Genomic DNA, 12,281 nt, shown 5'->3' on the forward strand with positions numbered 1-12,281 from the left:
GATGCCTTAGAAGAACTGACCCATCATGTTTCTTCTTCACCAGCTTCCCAGCATACTGGCCGTCCTTCATTTCCTCATGTTCCCCATCCCCCCGCCTCAGGACCTTCCAGGACATTTCCCCTCTTTCAGAATGGCTTTTCTCCCGTTCTTTGCACGGTTACTTCCTCCTCGGCCTGTGCTTCTCATTGTCACAGTTACTTTCTGCTAGAGGGTGTTCCTCCTCCCCTGATTTAATTTGGAGCCTCAAAGTTGCCATTTTTCATCGTCTTCTTTAACCGTATGACGTTTACCACAGTCTGTAACTGTGTATTTGTGTGTGTGTTTCTTCAGGATCCATCTCACAAGTAGATCCTTAGCCCTGTGAAGGGGAAGACAGGGGTTTTGCTTTATTCACAGCTGTATACGCAGTGCCTGGCACAGTGCCTGACAAATAGCAAGCCCTCAATAACTCTCTGCCAAATTGGTAAATACTCACATAAGGTTGCAAGAAATAATTGAAATGGTTTGCATGTGTCTTTGCTTCTTTTCTCTCATTCTAGTTCACTGTCAATATCCCACCTCTCATGTGATTTCCTCAACAAAAACCATTATAATATTATTTTAGTTTGAGTAGCAACGACATTTTTTGAGTTATGAGCTGGGTGCTTCTATGTGCAAAGATAAATTAAACATAGCTTCTCCCTTAATGGAACTCATAATATAAGTGGAGAGGTAAACATTTCACTCTTTGGAGGGCAGCCTGCTTGTGTTTTGGGGAGAAGTGGATAGGGTTGGAGAAACTCATAAAAGAGGTGACATTGAAGCTCGTTGAGTTTAGAAGAAGGAGTAGAATTTTGCTAGAGGAAGGTCAGAAGACTGCTCTTGCCAGAAAGACTGAGCTGGGCTAAGGCAGAGACGCTTCAGAGTACATGCTGAAGAAAGTTCTGTGTGGCTGGGAGTGGGTAGAAAACAGGCTGGTAATGGAGGAGAATGGCAGGAAATGATCATGGAAGGACTGATTGGGCTTAGACTGTGGATCATTTGAGTGATTTTGCTTAGAGGTTTGGATGCTATTTTATAGGAGATAGAGGCCATGAAATACTTGAAGCATATGAGTGAGAGTGCAGATCTGTGTTTTAGAAACAAAATGCGGGAGTTCTATCTGAAGACTTTACCAAGAGAGCTGTGTCAATTGAGTGGTAGCAATGAGTTGCCGAGGGAGTGAGAAGGGCCAGAAGAAGGCAGTGAATAATAGCCAAACTTTGCAGAAGTTAGGTGGCTATGGAAAGAGAAATAATGATGGGATCTCTTTTAAAATCTTTCTTTTTTAAAAAATTATGACACTGATATGTACTAAATTTGGGAATTTGGAAAGAGGGAATTTGGAATTTAGATTTGGAAAGAGGGAACTTGGAAAATGCAGCACGTTATAAAAAAGAAAATAAAGATTACAATATGGTTCCTGGAAGAGAAAGCAGAGTCAAGGGAGGATGCTCTTAGGATGGTCAGGGTGAGAGGAGGAACTTTTGGAAAAGATCCAGAAGGATCTTCCCTTATGGAGATCCCTTTGCTTGTTTGTTTGTTTGTTTGCGTGTCCTTCCTAATTTTATCCATCTAGAAGGTCCATAACCTTCTTGGTCTCAGGGTTTTTGCTTTTATTTTTTCCACTGTCTGGAGTAGTTCCTCTTGCTGTTCCTCCTCTCCTCCTTTTACCTGGCTAAGTTTTACACCTTCGAGCTAATAATAGTATTAATAATAAGCATCATAATAATAACAACAGTTGCAGAAACATATGTTGATAACTTGCCACATGCTAGGCACTATGGTCAGTGCTTTCATTTGTTATGCAATTGAGTCCTTACAAGAGTTCTGTGTGGTGGGTACGATGATGTCCTTCTATAGATGAAGATACTAAAACACTACCAAATTAAGTGACTTGAGCAGGTATAAATATCACTACTTATCACTCCTTCAGGGAAGCCTTCCCCAACAGCTCACATCCCTGACCAAGTTAGGAACCCCTGTAATGGGATCTCATAGCCGTTAAGTTCTCCTGGAAGACTTTTATCACATTAGAACTTATTTGATAAATGTGTATCTTTCCTTTTCGACTCTAAGCCCCATGAGGGCATGTTCTGTGTTTGTCTTATTCCTAGTTGTATCGTCCAGTGCTTAGCTTTGTGATCACATGGCGCACAGTATGGTGTTCATTAACCAACCACTTGACACTGAAGACTGCTACTCTTGTGGTAAGTTTCGTTTAAGCCTATAATGTACCGACCTGGTAAAATCACCCAAACTGGAAGAGGATCCTTGTTAGCTGGGCTCCATGATAGTCCTGGGGCCTTGAGATATGAGGGCTTTGGGATTTCCTGGAGCTTAGATGCCTCTAGATCAAACTGTATATGTTCTTTTCCAGATCCTCTCAGTTCCCTTTATTCCATGCTGCCATCTTATAATTGACACGATTTTCTAGTCATATCCTCATGTAAGTCTAGACAACAGGGACTCTAGGCCTGCCAAGGTTGATGTTCAAATTCTCTGAGCAGCTTATTTTAAGGCTTCAAGTTTGCTTTTATTATTTTTTTTAAGTTAATTTATTTTGAGAGAGAGAGGCAACACAAATGGGGGAGGGTGAGAGAGAGAGAGGAAGAGATAGAGAATTCCAAGCAGGCTCTGCACTGCCAATGCAGAGCCCAACGTGGGGCTTGAACTCATGAACTGAGAGATCATTACCTGAGCAGAAGTGGGAAGTTTAACCAATTGAGCTACCCAGGTGTCCCTCAAGTTTGGTTTTATCCAGATTTTATCCATCTGATTTTCATTGAACTTTTAAGGTTTTACAATTTGAAAAAAAATAGATGGAGATCGTAGAAAGATGATTTTTCAAGGTAATGCTGCATTAAAATTTTCATTTTCATATTTTGTCTGATGGATCAGATTTAAGTAGACTTGCAAATTACCAATAAAGAAACGGATTTCTTTAATACAAAAAAAAAAACCAATAAATTCTTAATTTTTGCATTTCAGTTTAGGTGTGGGTTGCACTATACATTCTAAAGTAAATATGGGAGTCCCTCCTTATCCACAGTTTCACTTTCTGCACCATCAGTTACCCACGGTCAACCCTGGTCTGGAAGCAGATGATCCTCCTTCTGGCCTATTGTCAGAATGTCAGTAGTAGTCTAATGCTACATCACAATGCTTATGACATTCACCACACCTCTTCTCACCATGTACTGTACTTACAGTACAGTAAGATCTTGGGAGTCTATAGTCCCATCACTTTTATTATAGTATGTTGTTTTCATTGATCTATTTTATTATTATCGTTGTTAATCTTTTACTGTGCCTGATTTATAAGTTAAACTTCATCATAAGTGAGTGTGTGTTTTTGTGTGTGTGCGTGTGTGTTTGTGTGTGTGTGTGTGAGAAAAAGAATTTGGTTTGGTACTATCCATAGTTTCAGGCTTCCACTGGGCATCTTGGAACATATCTCCTGTGGAAAAGGGGAGGCCACTGTATATTTTTGGACCTGTTGCTTATTTATTCTATTTATTGAGAGATAAAAACTATGAAAGCACTGGAAGGTGGGCACTCATTAATCTCTGCTATTTTGAGCACAATAACAAACATCCAAAGAGCAAACATTTAAATGAGTGTTGACATAAATAAACTTAAGGATCCTCACTGTTTAAGAGTTAACATATGTCAAGGAAAGAATTCATTTTTTCTAGTTTAGACATTAGTTGAGTGTTTTTGGTTTTTAATTTTTGTTTTTGTTTTTCCCTTGAAAATTGTTCACAGTAAAGGCATTTAAGGCAGGTCAGCATGAGTTTCAAAATACTGGCTTGGGAGCTACTTTAGTCTTTATCTTTGTCTTCCTGTTTATTTATAGAATGGAAGAGGAAGACAGCCTTTCCTGCTTTTGCAGTTTCCTAATGATGATATCTCAGCTCTTAATGAATAAATCCAAAGGAGGAAGGCAGTCTTTATACATCTTCAGAAGAAACCACCACTCCTAAAAGCTGGGGGTCAGGGTTGCTAAGTTCAAGTAGTTAAGTGATTTTCACCATTTCACTTTATTTAAAAATTAATGCAACTTTCTCAAAAATTTCTTAGCCTTAAAATGGGTATTACAAAAAGAATATCAGAGTAGAAAGTATTATAAAAGGATATAAAGATAATTTCTATAAACCTTATTAAAACTAACTCTTTTGGCATTTCATGGTTGGTCCTGATAATTTTGTTATCAGGCATGAAATTAAAGTTAATACAGCCTATGATCTGACTACCCTATTTATAACAATATTTTGCATTTATTCATTCAACACTTTCTAAGAGTGCTGAGTGCTAAGGACTCCTAGATGAGTAAGACCTAGTTTGTGCTTTTTGGAGAGCCCATAGTCTAAGGGAAAAGGACATAGTTTAATCTTCTCTGAAATTGCCAAAGGCATCATCCAATCCACTGTGAGACCACTCTAGCCTCTGTTGACACCCACCCCCTCCCCATGGTCAAGGGAGCCATGCTGCAGTGTGTGTTGATCTTTGGGTCTTCAAAATATCAGAAGTTAGTTAGGAATGCAGGAAGAGTAGGCAAGACTCCTTCATTAATCCATTCACTCATAAGTGTAAATGACATTTGTGGCAGAAATGTCTTGTGCCACATACTAACAATATAAAGATAAAAGCCACATTGATGTCTTCAAGGAGCTTATAGTTTAGTTGGGGAAAAAAACCAAATTAACTTGTGTAATTTCCCCAGCCATAGCAGTAAGTGCAATGAGATCAGTAACCATAGACTTTCATGGACAACAAAGTAGAATCATCTAGAAACAGGCCTATGGATTTAGCAATCCTGTTTCAGTTTCCTCAGGCAGCTGCATTTCTCAGCTTCTTTTGCAGTCAGGGTGGAGCCCTGTGACTGAGTTGTGAGTGGAATGTGGGCAGGAGTGATGTACACTTCTGTGTACGACAAGCGAAATCCTTCGCTTGCTTTCTTCCCTTTCTAAGATGACCTTGGAGGCTGGATTTAGAAGATGGAAGCATTATCAGATAGAAGGAAGGAGTCTGGCAGCTTGAAAGACTGTGCAGTTCACTCACCTACCTATAAACACTGCCCCTCCAAACAGTATTGAATTGTAATATAAATGAAAAATAAACTTTTATTGTGTTACGTTCTTAGATTTTTTTTTTTTTAATTTTTTTTTTCAACGTTTATTTATTTTGGGACAGAGAGAGACAGAGCATGAACGGGGGAGGGGCAGAGAGAGAGGGAGACAGAGAATCTGAAACAGGCTCCAGGCTCTGAGCCATTAGCCCAGAGCCTGACGCGGGGCTCGAACTCACGGACCGTGAGATCGTGACCTGGCTGAAGTCGGACGCTTAACCGACTGCGCCACCCAGGCGCCCCACATTCTTAGATTTGAGGTTGTTTTTTATAGCAGTTAATTGTACCGTTTAATGTACTCTCTCTCCGCTCTAAGGATATCTGCCCCTAGTAAGCATTAGTTATATGAAGAAGAGAAGGAGGGGGGAGCCTAGGTGGCTCAGTCGGTCAAGTGTCCGACTTCAGCTCAGGTCATGATCTCACGGTTCATGGGTTTGAGCCCCGCGTCAGGCTTTGCTGACAGCTCAGAGCCGGGAGCCTGCTTCGGATTCTGTGTCTCCCTCTCTCTCTGCCCCTCCCCCGCTTAGGCTCTGTCTCTCTCTCTCTGTCTCTCAAAAATAAATATAAAAAAGAAAAAGAAGAGAAGGAGGAGTGTTATAGGTGGATAACAACATAGGGGAAGGAAAAAGCTTGGAGCTTTCAGGAAACAGAAGTTTGGTGTGGCCAGGTGTAGTGGGAGTGGAGAGCAATATTTAAGGATGGGACTGGAGAGTAAAGGATGGGAATGTACATCAAGGACAGATGACAGAAAGCTTTGTGGGCCAACCTAAGAGAGGAGAACCACCTAGACTTGAGGGACAAGCAGTGTAAGAGATGAAGGGTGTAATGGAGATATTCAAACAATAAAGAAGAGGAGCTAACCCAGATGTGCTAAATCGTTTAATAATAAAAACACTTTCTCATAATTGAGGTAATTTATAGTAATGGACATCGTTTTAGTGGGTTTTCCTGCATACATGATCTTCAGAAGTTTGGGATCATAGACCCCTCTACTGATGCCAACATGGACATGGACGTAACATGAGAAAAGTGAAGGAGTTGGGAATGTGTCACTTGAAGAAGACGGAACCTGTAAAGGCAATAATCATTATCTTCAAGGGTGGACAGCAGGTGGAAGAGGCATATTCTTGACTGAGTGGTACCAAATGGCTAGTTCAGATAATAGGTAGAAAGGTAGGGAGATTTGGGTTCAGCATAAGGGAGAACTTTCTGTCATAATTGCCTGAACAGCAGTTGTTCAGTCCTGGAGAAGATGGCAATGAGTTTGATGAACAAGAAGGGTTGAAATAGACTGGTGTCACAACTTGGGAGATGCTGTGATACAGATGGTTCAGGTATTGGATGAAACGGGGATTAGAAAACTTTGGATGTCTTTGCTAATAATATTCTCATATTCTTTGATATTTATCTGAAATTTAAAATCTTATGAAGGCTAACTACTTACATTCACCCTGATTTCAACACCAAGGAAGTGTATAACGTTAAAAAACTTCCAGAGAGAAAACTATACTCACACAAAGATGTCTTCACCCAGAGATAACAACTTGGCACTTGATACGTACTTTTTGTTGGGGCTGATGAATAGGCATTTAGTCTGGTTAATATGGCTAAAATGACCTTGCAATGATATCACTGAATAGTATCTCCAACGCAGTGAAGAGTGTCAAACACCAACAAGAAGACAGTAGGGTGAATGAAAAGGGAGATACCATCTTCCTCTGAGATATTGGGGGAAGAAACTTTCCCTTAACTCCCTTACTTATCAAAGCCAGATAGCCCAGCTGTTCCTCTAAACTGTCAGAATTTCTCTCATCGCTGCCTCCAAACTGAAGGATGGGGATTGATTGGTCTTGCTTACCAGTGTGCACTGGAGCAAGACACAACTTTATTTAAAATACCATTAAGATGCAAACACATTATGGCCCTCTGAAGGCTTTCTTTTACAACATGAATTATTTAAATAGCTTCTTAATAATTGCATTGATTTCCACAGTTAAAAGCAGATCAGATTATGGAATCTGCTCAATACCACTTAAATGTGTATAGATGTTGAAGTTGACAAAGACCTTTTAGACACTGATAATTCCTTGCACTAGATTGGAATGCTGGAGATTTAGCATTACCAGTAGTGCTCTGTGATTATTTTTAATAAATCAGGAACACTGTAACAGCAGCCATTTAAGGTCTTCATTCTTATTCCATTTTATTCCAGAGTCATTGCCTGAAAATCTAGTTATGCTAAAAATCTGACCAAAAAGTTTTACATTTATATCGATCAGAAGCTTTGATGTTTCTTGTGCAAAGATCAATATAGTAAACGTGTCTTCACCTGCATGTATTGATGCATATATTTTAAAACTCTATGAATATTTATAGTAATAAAATCCAATAAGATTTCAGTGTTTTAGATGCTTTGGGTACCCTATGAAAGAAGGGTAAGTTTACTAGTTTGCAAAGAAATTATAGGTGAGGCAAAAATTAGATTTTTTCTTCTCTTTGATTCTCTCCTTATTTGGAAGTGTCTGGGAAGAGTGATGTCCATGGTCTCTTAGTCTGCTTCGGTTGCCATAACAAAATACCATAAACTGAGTGGCTTAAAAACCAGTAATTTATTTTCTCACATTTTTGGAGGCTGCTAGTATGAAGTCAGGGTGCCAGCATGGTTAGGTTCTAATGAGAGTTTTTCTCCTGGCTTGCAGATGACTGTCTGCTCGCTGTATGCTCACATGGTCTGTCCTTGGTGCATGCGCTTGGAGAGAAGTTACCAGTCCTACTGGATTAGGACCCCATCCTTATAACCTCATTTAACTTTACTTTCGTCCTGAAAGCCCCTATCTCCAACTAGGATTACACTGGAATTTGGGGCTTCAACATAATGAGTTTTGCATGGGGGATACAATACAGTCCACAACACACTCGCCATGGGAGTCAGACTGCTTGAGTTGGAATGTGACCTAAGGCAAATTACTTACCCTCTCTGTTTCTTAGTTTGGTGTGAAAACTTAGAATAAAGATGGTAACTATTTATTTTATGGCTTTATCATGTTGAATAGATGAATTAAGATATGCAAAGTACTTCGTGTATGACATCTAGTAAGTGGTTAATAAATGTTAGTTATTACTAAATATCTAATAAGGTATTTGTACCTTTAGCTAAGACTTTTGTGATTCTATATATGTGGTAGTCAAGTACTTCATGTTTACATATCCAATGATTACTGGCATTGGGAATTCACAGCATGCTTTAAAAATTTTCCCGCTGTGGAGAATAGAATATGTTTTATTTTATAAAATTCTTATAAAGAAGTGTTTCCCATCAGTGTTGATCTGGTCTCCCTACTCCTCTCCATCCTCCAGCACTACAGAATGTCCGCTCTCCAAAAAGATTTAGGACCTTCTCAGTTTATCACTTAACGATTTCAGGATGACATTGTGTACATTCTACCTAAAAACGCAAGGGTAGAGTAACTTTCCTCGCAACAGAAAAAGGAATTCTCTACATTTCTCATTTTTCTACTTAGCCCTTGCACGTGCATACACACACACACACACACACACACACACACACACACACAGAACTTTCCTTCTTGTACAATTAAAAATAAAACACATGGTTGTATAACTTATTGCTGTGGAAATCAAGGTACTTCATCCATAATAAGAAATTCAGTAGTCTTTCAGTTCTCCTTATAGGGAATTTGGGGTCAAAGATATCCTCAATTAGTTAGTGTCTGGGAAAGTTAGGTAGAAAACAGTGGACAACTTACCAGTAGCTCTATGGTAAGGTACAGTTCTCTAATTCATTGACCAATATTCTGTTTCCTGTGTTAAATTGAACACTGACTGGAATTTGAATTGAATTAAAAGGGTAGAGAAAGTACACTTAACTGATTCTCAAATAATTATTTTTTCAAGATTTGTAGCACGTACTATCAGATAGTCTCCAATCCTTTGTGGCTCTTTCTAAGTCTAAAGGAAGAGCTATATTTTCTATAAACATCAATCAAGGTTGTTTCTGTTTGGTAGATAGGATTTAAAAAGGGTGGGGTGGGAGGCTGGAAGAGAAAAAAAGCAAGCAAAAAAATGCCCATGAATTCTCTTAGCCCTCTTCATAGCAGACAGTCTTTTCCTGCCTTCTGAATTCATGTTACATGAGTTGGGCCCATTGCTTACCTCCTATCCCATTTTGAGTACATGAACAAATTACAGATATTTTACACTTATAAACATTTCATCTTAAATAGTCGTACTTATGAGTGAGACTATAAGACTTTCACTCTGATTAGAAACCTAAGAGTCTTTATATCTGAGCTCCTGCCTTTAAAAAAAAATGAAATATTTATGTAGTGTAGTGTCTAGCTGCTGTAGGATGTGTAATTTAAGTGATCTATCCCTGTAATACTTTTCAGAGTTGGGATGGCCAGTTCAACTAGAATATTGAATGCAGTAGAAAATAAAATTAGCATGGAGTGGGCATGTACAACTTGCATGTAAACTAAGGTGTATAAAAATTATATTTAAATGTACCGGGATGCACCTATTTATCAAATTATGGGTAAATGGTAAATATAGTATCACGAAATAGTATTGAATAGCATGAATGAATGAATGAATGAATGAATGAATAAGTAAATAAATAAAATTCTTATTCTGGAAAGAAAATGAACATTGACAGGTATCGCCATACTTTAAATTATTAGTTGCAATGGAATCATGGACCCAAATGTAAACCTAGAACCATAAATCTTCTAGAAGACAAAAGAGGGTGTGATTGTGACCTCATACTAGGCAAAGATTTCTTGGGCACCACACAAAAAGCACAAATCACAAACTTAAAAAAATGATAAATTGGGCATCATCTATATTAAACATTTCTGCTCACCAAAATACGCCTTTAAGAAAATGAATGGAGGGCGCCTGGGTGGCTCAGTCGATTAAGCGTCTGACTTCAGCTCAGGTCATGATCTCACGGTTTGTGAGTTCGAGCCCTGCATCGGGCTCTGTGCTGACAGCTCAGAGCCTGGAAACTGCTTCAGATTCTGTGTCTCCCTCTCTCTCAGTCCCTCCCCTGCTCATGCTCTGTCTCTCTCTTGTGTCTCAATAATAAATAAACATTAAAAAAATTAAAAAGAAAATGAATGGACAAGTACCCACTGGGGCAGTATTCACAGCATGTATTCGTATGACAAAAGACTTAAATCCAAAATACATAAAGAATTTTTACAAATGTATGAGACAAAGACAACTCAATTAAAGACTTAAGCAGTTACTGCACAAAAGAAGATACGGGCATGGGCCAATAAGCTCATAAAAGGTGCTCAACATCATTAGATGTCAGGAAAATGCAAATTATAGCCACGATTGGATGCCATTTCACATCCACTAGAATAGCTAAAAGAAAAAAAGACTGGTTGGGAATGCTGAACACTGGGGAGGATGTGGTGCATGTGGAATTCTCAGTCATTGGTGGGAGTAGAAGATGGTCTAACCACATTGGAGAACGGTTCCGCAATTTCTTATAAAGATAAACATACATCTACCATATGACCCAGCAGTTTGACTCTTAGGTATTTACCAATGAGAAGTAAAAACATTGGCAGTTTTTATAACAGTCTTATTCATAAAGCCAAAAATTGTCAACAGTCCAAATGTCCATTAAAAGGAGAATGAATAATCAAATTTCTTTATAATGGAATACTACTCAGCAGTAAAAAAGAATAAACTACTAATTCAAGCAACAGCGATGAATCTCAGAAATGTGCTGCGTGGAAAAGCCTGTCACAAGAAAAAGGCCTTATTGTGTTATTTCATGAAATCCAAATACAGGCAAAACTAATCTATGGTGATGTCAGATAGTGGTTGGAGAAGGAGATTGACAGGAAAGGGGTATGACGTAACTCTCTTAGGGACAGACATGATCTATGTCTTGTTTTGAGTTTTGGTTACACAGCTGCATGCAGTTGTCAACACTCATGAACTAAACATTCAAGATCTGTGTATTTTATTCTATGTTAATTATATCTCAATTAAAAAGATAAGAAGAAACTGTCATCTTCCAAAATGATTGCAGACTCATGAATAGCCTAAGATGGGAGCTTAAAGAATGTGAGAAAATGTTATATGTGAGATTTCTTGGAAAAAGAAATTGGCTGACTCCAATGTGCACATATGTGTCTATGCTTTGAGAACCCCTCAAAAGAATATAAGAGAGGAGGACCTGGAGTGAACAACCTACTAAGGAAATGCAAATGGAAAGCAGTACTGTTATACCAGCAGATCTAGGGATATCACAGAACAGGCTGTTTTAAAGCAAACAGATTTTGGTGGGGATTAAGTGGGGAGCAGGGATGGGCTTTGCCAGGAGTAAAGATGGCGACTATTGTGTTTCACCCAGAGAAGACTATGGTAAATGGGGATCCTTCTGAAGATACCTCTGGTGTTCCTTGGCTTAAGAGCTGATTGACTGAAAGATCAATTAGTCAGTGTATGTGGAAGGTGGAACTGAGGTAGAAGCATCCGGAAGTTAGGGATGCTGGATTGGTTTTGGTATCAGAATTACACCTTGGACCCAGTTGTTTTTTTTTTTTTTAATTTTTAATGTTTATTTCTGAGAGAGAGACAGAGTGTGAGCAGGGGAGGGGCAGAGAGAGACTGGAGACAAAGAATCTGAAGCAGACTCCAGGCTCTGAGCTGTCAGCACAGAGCCCACCGTGGGGCTCAAACTCATGAACGTTGAGATCATGACCTGAGCAGAAGTCGGACGCTTAACCGACTGAGCCACCCAGGCACCCCCTCTTGGACCCAGTTTCTTCAGGCCAGAAATGTTGGGTTCCTCCTCAGACATGAGGCTGGATCCATGTGCTCAGCCTTCCTGATGAAGAAGGAAAATTCCTTTATGTTGCCAGTTACCGGAAAGCATTGATTCTCCAAAGATTGCCTTCCATCTGCATAAACAGTGGGCTTTATATAACTCGATTCCCCTACAGAGTCCCTTACAGTGATCGCAAAGAGTATTCTTGAGTGCTGAATGCTTTCAATGCTGCTGAGAAGCAAAAAGGACTTGATAGGAAGTCAGAGAGGGCATTGACTTCACAGTAGCTTATCCTTTTCTGTAATGGTAGGAACAGCAGGA

General features: G+C 39.2%; 1 protein-coding gene across 5 annotated transcripts in view; it reads left to right on the plus strand.

Moving 5' to 3' along the window:
- RBMS1 (RNA binding motif single stranded interacting protein 1) overlaps nucleotides 1-12,281 on the plus strand; it is a 220,184-nt gene that overhangs the window by 43,123 nt on the left and 164,780 nt on the right. The gene's annotated exons all lie outside the window — the stretch shown is intronic.

This window comes from Prionailurus viverrinus, chromosome C1 (assembly GCF_022837055.1).
Source record: "Prionailurus viverrinus isolate Anna chromosome C1, UM_Priviv_1.0, whole genome shotgun sequence".
In the NCBI taxonomy this organism is placed as follows: Eukaryota; Metazoa; Chordata; class Mammalia; order Carnivora; family Felidae; genus Prionailurus; species Prionailurus viverrinus.